Below are 12,800 nucleotides of genomic sequence, written 5' to 3'. Positions count from 1 at the left end.
ACTAGGACCCCGCTGGCACGGGAGGGTAGGACAAAAGATGTCATGCAAGTTCTTTTCCATAAGCACATATGACTATATTCGGAATACATGCCTACATTACATTGATGAATTGGAGCTAGTTCTGTGTCACCCCAGGTTATGACTATTACATGATGAACCGCATCCGGCATAATTCTCCATCACTGATCCATTGCCTACGAGCTTTCCATATATTGTTCTTCGCTTATTTACTTTTCCGTTGCTATTGCTATCATCACTACAAAATACCAAAAAACATTTCTTTTGCTACCGTTACTTTTGCTATTGTTATCACTACTATCACATTACTTTGCTACTAAATACTTTGTTGCAGATATTAAGTTTCCAGGTGTGGTTGAATTGACAACTCAGCTGCTAATACTTGAGAATATTCTTTGGCTCCCCTTGTGTTGAATCAATAAATTTGGGTTGAATACTCTACCCTCGAAAACTATTGCGATCCCCTATACTTGTGGGTTATCAAGCTTGCATGTCAAATTTATATGGTTCCAAGTAGTTCTAATGCATGATATAGGTCCTATGCACTTGTAGGAGTAGTTGCTATCAATTTTGTTGAGCCTGGTTCACTTTTATTTGAAGTTACTAAAAAATTCAGAATTTTTCAGAAAATAATGAAGAGATTTTTTAGGGTCTCATCGAGCCGAAGCTCGAAGGAAAAGAAAAATGAAGAAGCAGAGAGGCCCAAATATAATCTTCCTCGCACCGCGGAGGTTCGGCCGTGTGAATGGCCTTCCGATGATTCCTTGAGAGCAGCCGGGATTTATGATGATTTTTATGAATTGGCTAAGAATGCAGGCCTGATACGTCTCCAACGTATCTATAATTTTTGATTGTTCCATGTTATATTATATTCTGTTTTGGACATTATTGGGCTTTATTATACACTTTTATATTATTTTTGGGACTAACCTATTAACCGGAGGCCCAGCCCAGAATTGATGTTTTTTCCCTATTTTTGGGTTTCACAGAAAAAGAATATCAAACGGAGTCCAAACGGAATGAAACCTTCGGGAATGTGATTTTCGGAACGAACATGATCCAGAGGACTTGGACCCTACGTCACGACATCAACCAGGAGGCCACGAGGTAGGGGGCGCGCCTACCCCCCACGCGCGCCCTCCACACTCGTGGCCCCCCTGTTGCTCCACCGACGTACTCCTTCCTCCTATATATACCTATGTACCCCCAAACTACCAGATACGGAGCAAAAACCCTAATTCCACCGCCGTAACTTTCTGTATCCATGAGATCCCATCTTGGGGCCTGTTCCGGAGCTCCGCCGGAGGGAGCATCGATCATGGAGGGCTTCTACATCAACACCATAGCCTCTACGATGAGGTGTGAGTAGTTTACCTTAGACCTTCGGGTCCATAGTTATTAGCTATATGGCTTCTTCTCTCTTTTTGGATCTCAATACAAAGTTCTCCCCCTCTCTTGTGGACATCTATTCGATGTAATCTTCTTTTGCGGTCTGTTTGTTGAGATCGATGAATTGTGGGTTTATGATCAAGTTTATCTATGAACAATATTTGAATATTCTCTGAATTCTTTTATGTATGATTGGTTATCTTTGCAAGTCACATCGAATTATTAGTTTGGTTTGGCCTACTAGATTGATCTTTCTTGCAATGGGAGAAGTGCTTAGCTTTGGGTTCAATCTTGCGGTGTCCTTTCCCAGTGACAGTAGGGGCAGCAAGGCATGTATTGTATTGTTGCCATCGAGGATAACAAGATGGGTTTTATATCATATTGCATGAGTTTATCCCTCTACATCATGTCATCTTGCTTAAAGTGTAACTCTGTTCTTATGAACTTAATACTCTAGATGCATGCTGGATAGCGGTCGATGTGTGGAGTAATAGTAGTAGATGCAGGCAGGAGTCGGTCTACTTGTCTCGGACGTGATGCCTATATACATGATCATACCTAGATTTTCTCATAACTATGCTCAATTCTGTCAATTGCTCAACAGTAATTTGTTTACCCACCGTGAATACTTATGCTCTCGAGAGAAGCCACTAGTGAAACATATGGCCCCCGGGTCTATCTTCCATGGTATTAATCTTCCAATACTTAGTTATTTCCTTTGCCTTCTATTTTACTTTGCATCTTTATCATAAAAATACCAAAAATATTATCTTATCATATCTATCAGATCTCACTCTTGTAAGTGACCGTGTAGGGATTGACAACCCCTTATCGCGTTGGTTGCGAGGATTTATTTGTTTGTGTAGGCGCGAGGGACTCGTGCGTGGCCTCCTACTGGATTGATACCTTGGTTCTCAAAAACTGAGGGAAATACTTACGCTACTGTGCTGCATCACCCTTTCCTCTTCAAGGTAAAACCAACACAAGTGCTCAAGAGGTAGCAAGAAGGATTTCTGGCGCCGTTGCCGTGGAGGTCTACACAAAAGTCAACACACCAAGTACCCATCACAAACCCTTATCTCCCGCATTACATTATTTGCCATTTGCCTCTCGTTTTCCTCTCCCCCACTTCACCCTTACTGTTTTATTCGCCCTCTCTCTCTCTCTCTCTGTGTGTGTGTGTGTGTGTGTGTGTGTGTGTGTGTGTGTCAGGACCCTGATTCCAAGTCACATCGATCTAGCCGATAACACCTCATATCACATTGCGGTCTCATGCACGGTATCCCCACGGGTGTCGCCTTACCATGGCCCGGGACCGTTTGCGCCTTTTGGCTCACGTATATGATAGTGTCGCTAGCATCCATATGACAGAGAACCCGGGCCGACATGGCTAGTCGTGAACCCAAAGCGGCGCAGACCTATGGAGACAGACATACATGAATCACATCGAGCATGTCGGTCACGAGCGAGTGAATCCGGGTTGTAGCACTGGGCTAACAGGACTCCGGGGAACCCAGGCTGTAGCAGGCTAGGCAGGACTCCGGATGTCACCGCGTGACATTTCCCCGAAGGGACAGACATAGGAACAAAGTGAAACACATGCCGGCTAGTCAAGTGTCCTGAGCAGTAGTGCTGGGCTAGCAGGACTCCGGTGAACCGGGCTATAGCGGACTACTATGGCTCGAGGCACACTAGACTACATTTCCCCATAAGAAAGGCTGCCAAGGATAAACAACTAGATTATCGGATCCCACTCATACCAAGCAGTTCAATCATACACACAATATGCTTGATATGAGTACATACAACATGGCATCACAACAAAACTCTACAACTCAAGTACTTTATTTAAAGGCTCCAGAGAGCCATACATAACATGTTCATACAGATAGGGGTCACATGACCCGACACTCAAGTCATACAAGCATACAAGCACATGCGGAAGCAAATAGTCTGAGTACAGACACTAGAAAGCAAGAAGGCTTCTCGAAGCCTGTCTATCTACATAGGCCCCTCCATGGCCAGGATCACCACCTGGGTGGCTAGTCACTCGTGGACATCAAGGTCTACATAAAACCCATCGGAGGGGGCAGTGTTGTCGTCTGAAAACAGTAATTAAGCAAACATGAGTACAAAGTACTCAGCAAGTCTTACATCAGAACCTACTATACATGCTCATTCTCAAGAAGGTGGTGGGGTTATTGCAGCAAGCCAGCTTTGATTCTTGGCTAAGCTATCCTACGGAACTCCACTAGTAAAATAGTTTTCGCACACGAGTCCACTACTCACCAACACAATACTCCACCGGGGATCCTCCCTCGTCGTCCTACGAGAGGGCCATCCTCGGTACTCACACTTATCTTGAGTCTTTTAGTAGTATCCATTAACTTTTCTATGACTGTATAGGCAACCAAGTAGTCCTTTACCGTGGACGCGGCTATTCGAATAGTTTTATACCCTACAGGGGTGTACTTCGTCACACATGTTTCCAACACTTAGCGTCTGCACACGACATGTGCTCGACAGACTTCAAGCGAAAACCGACGTGGGTGTAGACCACGACCTGACTAACCTCACAAGTCTCTAGTCCAGGTTTATCGCCTATTCAGGTACCATCCGCAAGGAGATCCGGCCGGGGTGTCCTCAGCGGCCCCAAACGATGTGTGCAGGGTTCCCGAGACACCAAACGGGCGACTCGGTACACCATGCCATGGTGTATCTACCGCATCATAGCCCACCCCTAGGGTCAGCGCTATGCACGGCCATTGAGGGAGTCCTGGATTAGGGGGTGTCCGGATGGCCGGACTATACCTTCAGCCGGACTCCTGGACTATGAAGATACAAGATTGAAGACTCCGTCCCGTGTCCGGAAGGGGCTTTCCTTGGCATGGAAGGCAAGCTTGGCGATACAGATGTTCAGATCTCCTACCATTGTAACCGACTCTATGTAACCCTAACCCTCTCCGGTGTCTATATAAACCGGGGGGTTTTAGTCCGTAGGACAACATACACATCAACAATCATACCATAGGCTAGCTTCTAGGGTTTAGCCTCTCTGATCTCGTGGTACATCTACTCTTGTACTACCCATATCATCAATATTAATCAAGCAGGACGTGGGGTTTTACCTCCATCGAGAGGGCCCGAACCTGGGTAAAACTTCGTGTCCCTTGCCTCCTATTACCATCCGGCCTAGACGAACAGTTCGGGACCCCCTACCCGAGATCCACCGGTTTTGACACCGACATTGGTGCTATCATTGAGAGTTCCTCTATGCCGTCACCGTCAGGCCCGATGGCTCCTACGATCATCAATGGCGATGCAGTCCAGGGTGAGACCTTCCTTCTCGGACAGATCTTCGTCTTTGGCGGCTTCGCACGGCGGGCCAATTCACTTGGCCATCTAGAGCAGATCGAAAGCTACGCCCCTGGCTGTCAGCTCAGATTCGGAAATTTAAACTACACGGCTGACATCCGCGGGGACTTGATCTTCGACGGACTTGAACCACCGCCGAGCGCGCCGCACTGTCACGACGAGCATGATCTAGCTCTGCCGCCGAACAGTGCCCTGGAGGCCGCACCCGCATCGGCTCCGACCCTTAGTTCGGAGCCAACCGCGCCGATCGAGGATGGGCGGTTGGACGCCACCTCGGGGGCTGTGATCCCAACGGAAGTTGAGCCGAACACCAGTCCCGTACTCTGCGAGACTCGTGACTCCACGGAGCCGGATTCTTCTCTGGACTCCGAACCCTCCGCGCCCCTACCGACCGAATCCGATTGGGCGCCGATCATGGAGTTCACGGCCGCAGACGTCTTTCAGCACTCGCCTTTCGGTGATATCCTGAAGTCATTGAAGTCTCTCTCTTTATCAGGAGAGCCCTGGCCGGACTACGGTCAGCAAGGTTGGAGTATGGATGATGAAGAAATTCAAAGCCCACCCACCACCCACTTTGTAGCTACTGTCGACGATTTAACCGACATGCTCGACTTTGACTCCGAAGACATCGACGGTATGGACGTCGATGAAGGAGACAATGAAGAACCAGCGCCTGTTGGGCCCTGGAATGCCACCTCGTTATATGACGTATACATGGTGGATGCACCAAAAGATGACGACGAGGAGCGGAAGGGCGCATCGAAGGCCTGTTCCTCGAAAAGCAGTCAAAACGGCGACGCAAGCGCCGCCCCAAATCCCGCCTCGACAGAAATAGCGATCACACAGACCCAGCGCTGGAGCGGGGCGAACCGCCGCCGGACAACGACAATCCGGATATTCAAACCGAACAAACAAATCCTATCAGGGATAATGGTCCGGACGACATAATGCCGGACAGGCACCCGGAGCATCAGAATGACCGCGAAAGGCTCGTTGCCACTGCAAGGAGCCTTAAAAAGAAGAAGCGAAGGCTCAAGGCCGCGCAAAACAAACTCCAATTCAGGTGGAGTAAAATACTTAATACAGCAGCAATGTACGGCGACGATCGCCCCTCAAAGAGCTACCCAAAGCGGAAGCTGCTACCCGAATTCGATGAGGAGGCCTCCAACCCCCCACAACCAAATATCAAAGCAACCACCTGGTCGGATAGATGACCCCTCTATCAACACAGAACGGCATACAATGCCGCTCACAATACAACACGCAACCCACGCGAGGGCTCGCACCCAAAGGGACGGCGCAACAAGATCCATCTATGGACCACGCAAGCGCGCCTCAGCATACAATGCAACACAACAAGCATCGGAACAACGTGGTACACCCAGTTACAGGGGTGCCGCACACCCCCTATGTTTCACCGATGAGGTGCTGGACCATGAATTTCCAGAGGGATTCAAGCCCGTACACATAGAGGCATACGATGGGACAACAGATCCTGGGGTTTGGATTGAGGACTATATCCTTCATATCCATATGGCTCGAGGAGATGATCTCCACGCCATCAAATACTTACCCCTCAAGCTCAAAGGGCCAGCTCGTCACTGGCTCAAAGGCCTCCCCGAAAGCTCCATTGGAAGTTGGGAAGAGCTCGAAGACGCCTTTCGGGCAAATTTTCAAGGAACTTATGTCCGACCTCCGGATGCGGATGATTTGAGTCATATAACTCAACAGCCCGGAGAGTCAGCCTGAAAGCTTTGGAACAGGTTTCTCACTAAAAAGAACCAGATTGTCGACTGTCCGGACGCCGAAGCCTTGGCAGCTTTCAAGCATAGCATCCGTGACGAATGGCTCGCCAGACACCTCGGCCAAAATAAGTCGAGAATGATGGCCGCATTAACAAACCTCATGACCCGCTTTTGCGCGGGTGAGGACAGCTGGCTAGCCAGATGCAACACGAGCGACCCCAGTACATCTGAAGCTAGAGATGGAAACGGGAAATCACGGCGCAACAGCAATAGCAAACACCAGAATAAAGAAGATAACATGAAGGGCACGACAGTAAATGCCGGATTCAAAAGCTCCCGGCCAGGTCAAAAGCCGCCCACTAAAGGCACCAGGGATGAACCGTCCAGCCTCAACAAAATTCTGGACCAGGTATGTCAGATACATAGTACCCCTAGCAAGCCCGCTAATCACACCCATAGAGAATGTTGGGTCTTCAAGCAGTCCGGCAAGCTCAACGCCGTAAACAAGGGGGAGGATACACCAAGTGAAGACGAGGACGAGCTTCCCAAGCAAGACACTGGGGAACAAAAGAAATTCCCACCGGAAGTCAAAATAGTAAACGTACTATACATGATCAAGGGAAAAAACAATGCGGCACCCCCAGGAAAATATACCCAAGTGCCTGTCACCGTGAAGTCCTGCCAATGGTTGTCTCAACCGATCATTTTCGACCATCGCGATTACTCAGCAAGTATCTGACACGCAGGATGGGCTGCCTTGGTATTAGACCCAGTAATTGGCGGATATCACTTCAGACAAGTCTTGATGGACGGCGGCAGCAGCCTAAACCTAATATACCAGGATACAATCCGCGGGATGGGGTTAGACCCAACACAAATTCGCCATAGCAATACTACCTTTAAAGGAGTAACGCCAGGCCCAGGGGCTCGTTGTACGGGCTCCCTCCTACTACAAGTCATATTCGGCTCCCCCGATAACTTCCGTAGCGAGCATTTAACCTTCCACATCGCTCCCTTTCAAAGTGGCTATCAAGCACTGCCTGGGTGCGAAGCTTTCGCTCGCTTTAATGCAATACCACACTATGCCTCCCTCACACTCAAGATGCCCGGTCCACGCGGCATCATTTCAGTGCGCGGAAATATCAAGCGATCTCTGCGCACCGAAGAGAGTGAGTCTGCCTTGGAAGCCACACACTAAAGGCGCTCGGACTAGCCAAAGCGCCCCATAGGTCGTCAAGACCTCAGACACAACTAATCGAGTCCGACGCCGCTACATATACCGAATAAATGGTCACACCCCTATTTACAAGGGGCTCAACGCGCGCAGACATGTGGCCATTCCTCCTCATCTTGAATTATGCATAGTTTCTTTAATTATCTTTTTGCACGACAACCTTTTTCACCTAAATTCCTCTCTTTTACAGACGATCATCATGCCACACCCGTCCAGGATACGGCACAACGGAGACACAGGCGCAGACGTGCAACGGGGACCCGCTCCAAGGATTCTTTTTAGATTAAGACCCTGCGTAAACCTTTTTTACTGTCTCTTGTTGATACATATCCACCGTTGAGAAGGATGCTGACATCTTGGCATGTGGCCACGCGAGACCAATGCACGTACCTTGACATAAGGGACTTCTTACGAAGGCCATTATTTAGGCCCGGTTTATACCACAAAGACCGAATACCTTAGGGAGTGTTCGGCGTCGCGAGTTTGGCCCTATATGCATCAGCTCCGAATCATTGTCTTTGGTCAAATGTTGGGTTTGCCCGGCTCCTGTGTTTTGGTGCCTTACGTTCCGCTTTACCGGCTAAGGTAGCACCAGGAGAACTACTGCGATTGTGCCCTGGTTCATCCGGACGAGCACCTCAGTAGAGAAAGCCGAAAACTAACTGTCATGATCTAGCGCGAGACTGGTCAACCACTCGATGACCTATGGGAATGTTAGAATTCCTCCGCCTTAACGAAGGGCCGCTTTCCGGCCAGGCATATACGCACCCCGGGATCGGGAGAGTGTGGAGCCACCAGGGGCTATCTAGTAGCCCCACTGTCAAACTCCTATGGCTAAGTGAAAGTGTTAAAGCATTATAGTCCGGTTGCCTCGCTTGCTCTGCTATCACCTCCTTAATAGACCAAGACGTTGGGTTAAGTGTGAACGCGTGGGGGTTGAAGCTGACGACTGCAATCTTTCAGGTTATACACATGTATACATAAACGGCCGCCCAGGAGGCATCACATTACTTTCAGGAAAAAGTACAAAAGTAGCCTTATGAAAATTTATAAAAGCATTTCGCTTACAATGAGATTACATGTCACTCAAACATAATATTTTTTGAGCACTGGGTCTCTATCAAACAAGCACCCTCAAGAACTTCCTCAAAGTAGTGCTTAGTAGCCCTTCGACCTATGGCCGAATCCTGTGTTGCAACAGTGGTAGCATCCATCTCTGCCCAGTATGCTTTAGCATGGGCAAAGGCCATTCGTGCGCCTTCTATGCACGCCGACCTCTTCATCGCATTTATGTGCAGCACCACGTCAAGGAACTGCTGCACCAAGCTGAAATAGCTGCTCGGTTTCGACCTTCCCGGCCATAGCTGATCCACAACAGACCTCATGGAGAGTCCGCACAACCTATTTAGTTCGGCCCATTCGGCTAATTGGTCCGTCAATGAAAGCGGACGCTCAGGAGAAAGGAATTGTTTCCAAAACAGTTGGTCTACTTCACGGTCCATCTGACTCTGGAAGTATTTGGCCGCATCGGTAGCGCTCGCCGCAAAAATATACACATCCTCCGAACTCCACAGCCGATCCAGAGGGGCATACCGTGGATCTCCGAACTTCCTCTGCAGCATAAAGGATTTCCCGGCTACAATATCCCCGGCTTCCTGTAGCTCCTCCTTCTTTGCCCTTATAGCAGAGCGGAGGTCTTTTCCCGTTGCAGCAGCCTTCTCAAGGTTCGATGCCTTTGCCTGGTTTTCCTTTTCAAGAGCCCGGCAACGGTCGACGGCGGCTTTTAATTCTACGGCCATATTGGCCAACTTATCCCGACTCTCGCCATGCGCGGCCTTGTCGGCTCGCAACTCTTCGGCCGCCTTCAAAGCAGCTGCATTACCCAATCTCGCTTTTTCCTTGGCTCGGGCAAGTTCCGCCCGCAAGGCTTCAACAATGGCAGCTCCATCTGCAGTAATAACATGTTAAATATACTGGCTTCATGCTGCTCTTACTATGCGGCGTTTACCAGATAATAACACCTACCCTGCGCCTCGTCAAGCCTTTTGTTAACAAGCTCGATGTCGGTGTCTGCTGCATCCAACTGTCGTTTTAAATGGGCAAACTCGCTAGTCCGGCTAGCCACCGGAGCTTCCATCACCTGCTCATAAAAGCAGTATGGTTACTACCTGGGATTATGATCCTCTGATCGTTGTTGTTCCCAACGACAACCAGAGTCTCAGGGGCTACTATCTACACAGGGCACACTTAGCATGTGCAGGACTATCATACATTATTTTACGTACCTCAAAACCTGTTAGTAGACTAATAAAAGCTTTATGCAATCCGCTTTCGGCGGACGAGATTCTCTCCATCACCGTATTCATCAGCACATGGTGTTCATCTGAGATGTCCGCTCGCCCCACCAACTCCCTCAGAACATCCGACCGTACACTAGACGGTGCCGGACTCGTTTACCTGCTCTCTTCGGGAGCCGGACATGGGAAGCTTCAGGGGTCGACGGAATTATCTTCTGGCCTCACCAGACCCGGAGAGGCCCTCCGCGACGACACTTCAGGATCGCCCGCTTCCGGAGCGGAGGAGTCCGGAGGAGGCGTTTCGCTCTCCATCATCTCCGGAAGAAGATCCCCCGAAGACGAGCTCATCTGAGAGGGGCTAAGGCCCGAACTGCAAAGATATATGCAGTGGTTATTTTCTCAGAAGAAAAGACGACATATCTGTACTATTAAAGTACTTTGGGTCACTTACGACTCGAGGGAGAATTGATCCCCCCGGACTTTGTGCAGCAATCGCACCCCCCGGGGTAGGACCCTCTATGGGAGACTTCTTCTCCCGTTTGGAAGCTTCAGCTTCTGAATCCCCGGACTCAATCCTTTTCCTCTTCTGATCACCTTCCTTCATGGATACGCTCGCTCCCTTGTCTAGAGCAGCCAGCGTTGGGGGCCCGCGACCGCCCGCATTTTCCTTCAAGGGCTCCGGGTAGGGTGCGGTCTGGAGCATCTTTTCCAATATCGGATTTTCCAAACCCTCAGGGAGGGGGGCCGAGCACCGAATCAACTTTGCCTTCGTTAGCCAGTCTTGGTCAAAAAGCAAACTCTCGGAAATAACTTTGCATCAAAGGAGAGGTAGTACGCTCGGTCGGAAGTCGCTTTACCTGTTCGGCGGCGCGGTTGCTACTCAGGCCCGCGTCCTCGGTGATTTCCAGACACTCCACTTGAGGTCCGAAGAACGACTTGTACATCTCCTCGTGCATCAGGCCGAGGAAATTTTGAATGGCGCGCGGTCCCTCGGGATTGAACTCCCACAAGCGAAGAGGCTGGCATTTGCAAGGCTGGACTTGATGAACCAGCATAACTTGTGTTACCGCAACCAAACTGAAATCTCCATTAAAGAGATCTTGAATGCGGCTTTGCAGTATAGGCACGTCCTTGGACGGACCCCAGCTCAATCCTCTGCTAATCCATGACATCAGCGGTGGTGGAGGGCCCGGGCGGAAGACAGGGGCGGCCGCCCACTTGGCACTTCTAGGAGCCGTGATGTAGAACCACTCCTGTTGCCATAATTCAGACACCTCTGGAATGGAACCTTTGGGCCATGCAGCTCCCGTCATCTTGTGTATTGAGGCGCCTCCACACTCCGCATGTTGCCCCTCGATCATCTTCGGTTTTACTTCAAAGGTCTTGAGCCATAGGCCAAAGTGAGGGGTAACCCGGAGGAAGGCCTCGCACACAACAATAAATGTCGTGATATGAAGAAAGGAGTCCAGAGCTAGATCATGGAAATCTAGCCCGTAGTAAAACATCAAGCCCCTGACAAAAGGATCCAATGCAAGGCGTAGACCTCGGAGGAAGTGGGAGACGAACACGATGCTCTCGTTGGGTTCGGGGGAGGGGACGGCCTGCCCCCGGGGAGGCAGCCGATGCAGAATCTCGGTGGTCAGATATCTGGCCTCCCTCAACTTTTTGACGTCTTCTTCCGTGATGGAAGAAGGCACCCATCGGCCTTGAAGGCTAGATCCGGACATGACTGAAGGTTCAGAGCACCTGACCTGAACTTCGGGCGTTTGAGCTTGAGGTGGGGGAAGGATTCGACTGAGCACAGGAGGGAAAAATAAAAGGCCTCATCCCTTTATAAAGAGGGTGGATATCGAGCGTCCTCTCCGTGTCCGTTTGGAATTGCCTATGATCTAGGAGTCCTAGAAGCGGTTGGGTTACCCATGCCCGTATTGATGGGAATCTCAGAATAAGGGGACACGATCTCTGCTTTGACAAGACGTGCCAAGGAAACCGCCTCGCATAATGCGATGAGGTGGGATAATGAAACGACTTGGATAAAGGCTTGGCCGTGGTGTGTCATGCTATGGAATACGTCAGCAGATAAGATTTGTGTAAATATTGTTCTCTTTATGGCAATATGTGGAAAACTTATTTTGCAGAGCTGGACACTATTTTTGTGTTTAAAATCTTCTATAAAGTACTTGGAGGAGGAACCCACCTTGCAATGCCGAAGACAATCTGCGCGCCGGACTCGTCGTCATTGAAGCCTGGTTCAGGGGCTACTGAGGGAGTCCTGGATTAGGGGGTGTCCGGATGGCCAGACTATACCTTCAGCCGGACTCCTAGACTATGAAGATACAAGATTGAAGACTCCGTCCCATGTCCGAAAGGGACTTTCCTTGGCGTGGAAGCCAAGTTTGGCAATACGGATGTTCAGATCTCCTACCATTGTAACCGACTCTATGTAACCCTAACCCTCTCCGGTGTCTATATAAACCGGGGGGTTTTAGTCCGTAGGACAACATACACATCAACAATCATATCATAGGCTAGCTTCTAGGGTTTAGCCCCTCTGATCTCGTGGTAGATCTACTCTTGTACTACCCATATCATCAATATTAATCAAGCAGGACGTAGGGTTTTACCTCCATCAAGAGGGCCCGAACCTGGGTAAAACTTTGTGTCCCTTGCCTCCTGTTACCATCCGGGCTAGACGCACAGTTCGGGACCCCATACCCGAGATCCGCCGGTCTTGACACCGAC

This window comes from Triticum dicoccoides, chromosome 2A, assembly GCF_002162155.2.
Source record: "Triticum dicoccoides isolate Atlit2015 ecotype Zavitan chromosome 2A, WEW_v2.0, whole genome shotgun sequence".
NCBI classification, from domain to species: domain Eukaryota; kingdom Viridiplantae; phylum Streptophyta; class Magnoliopsida; order Poales; family Poaceae; genus Triticum; species Triticum dicoccoides.
Note: the sequence above shows the minus strand (reverse complement) of the source record.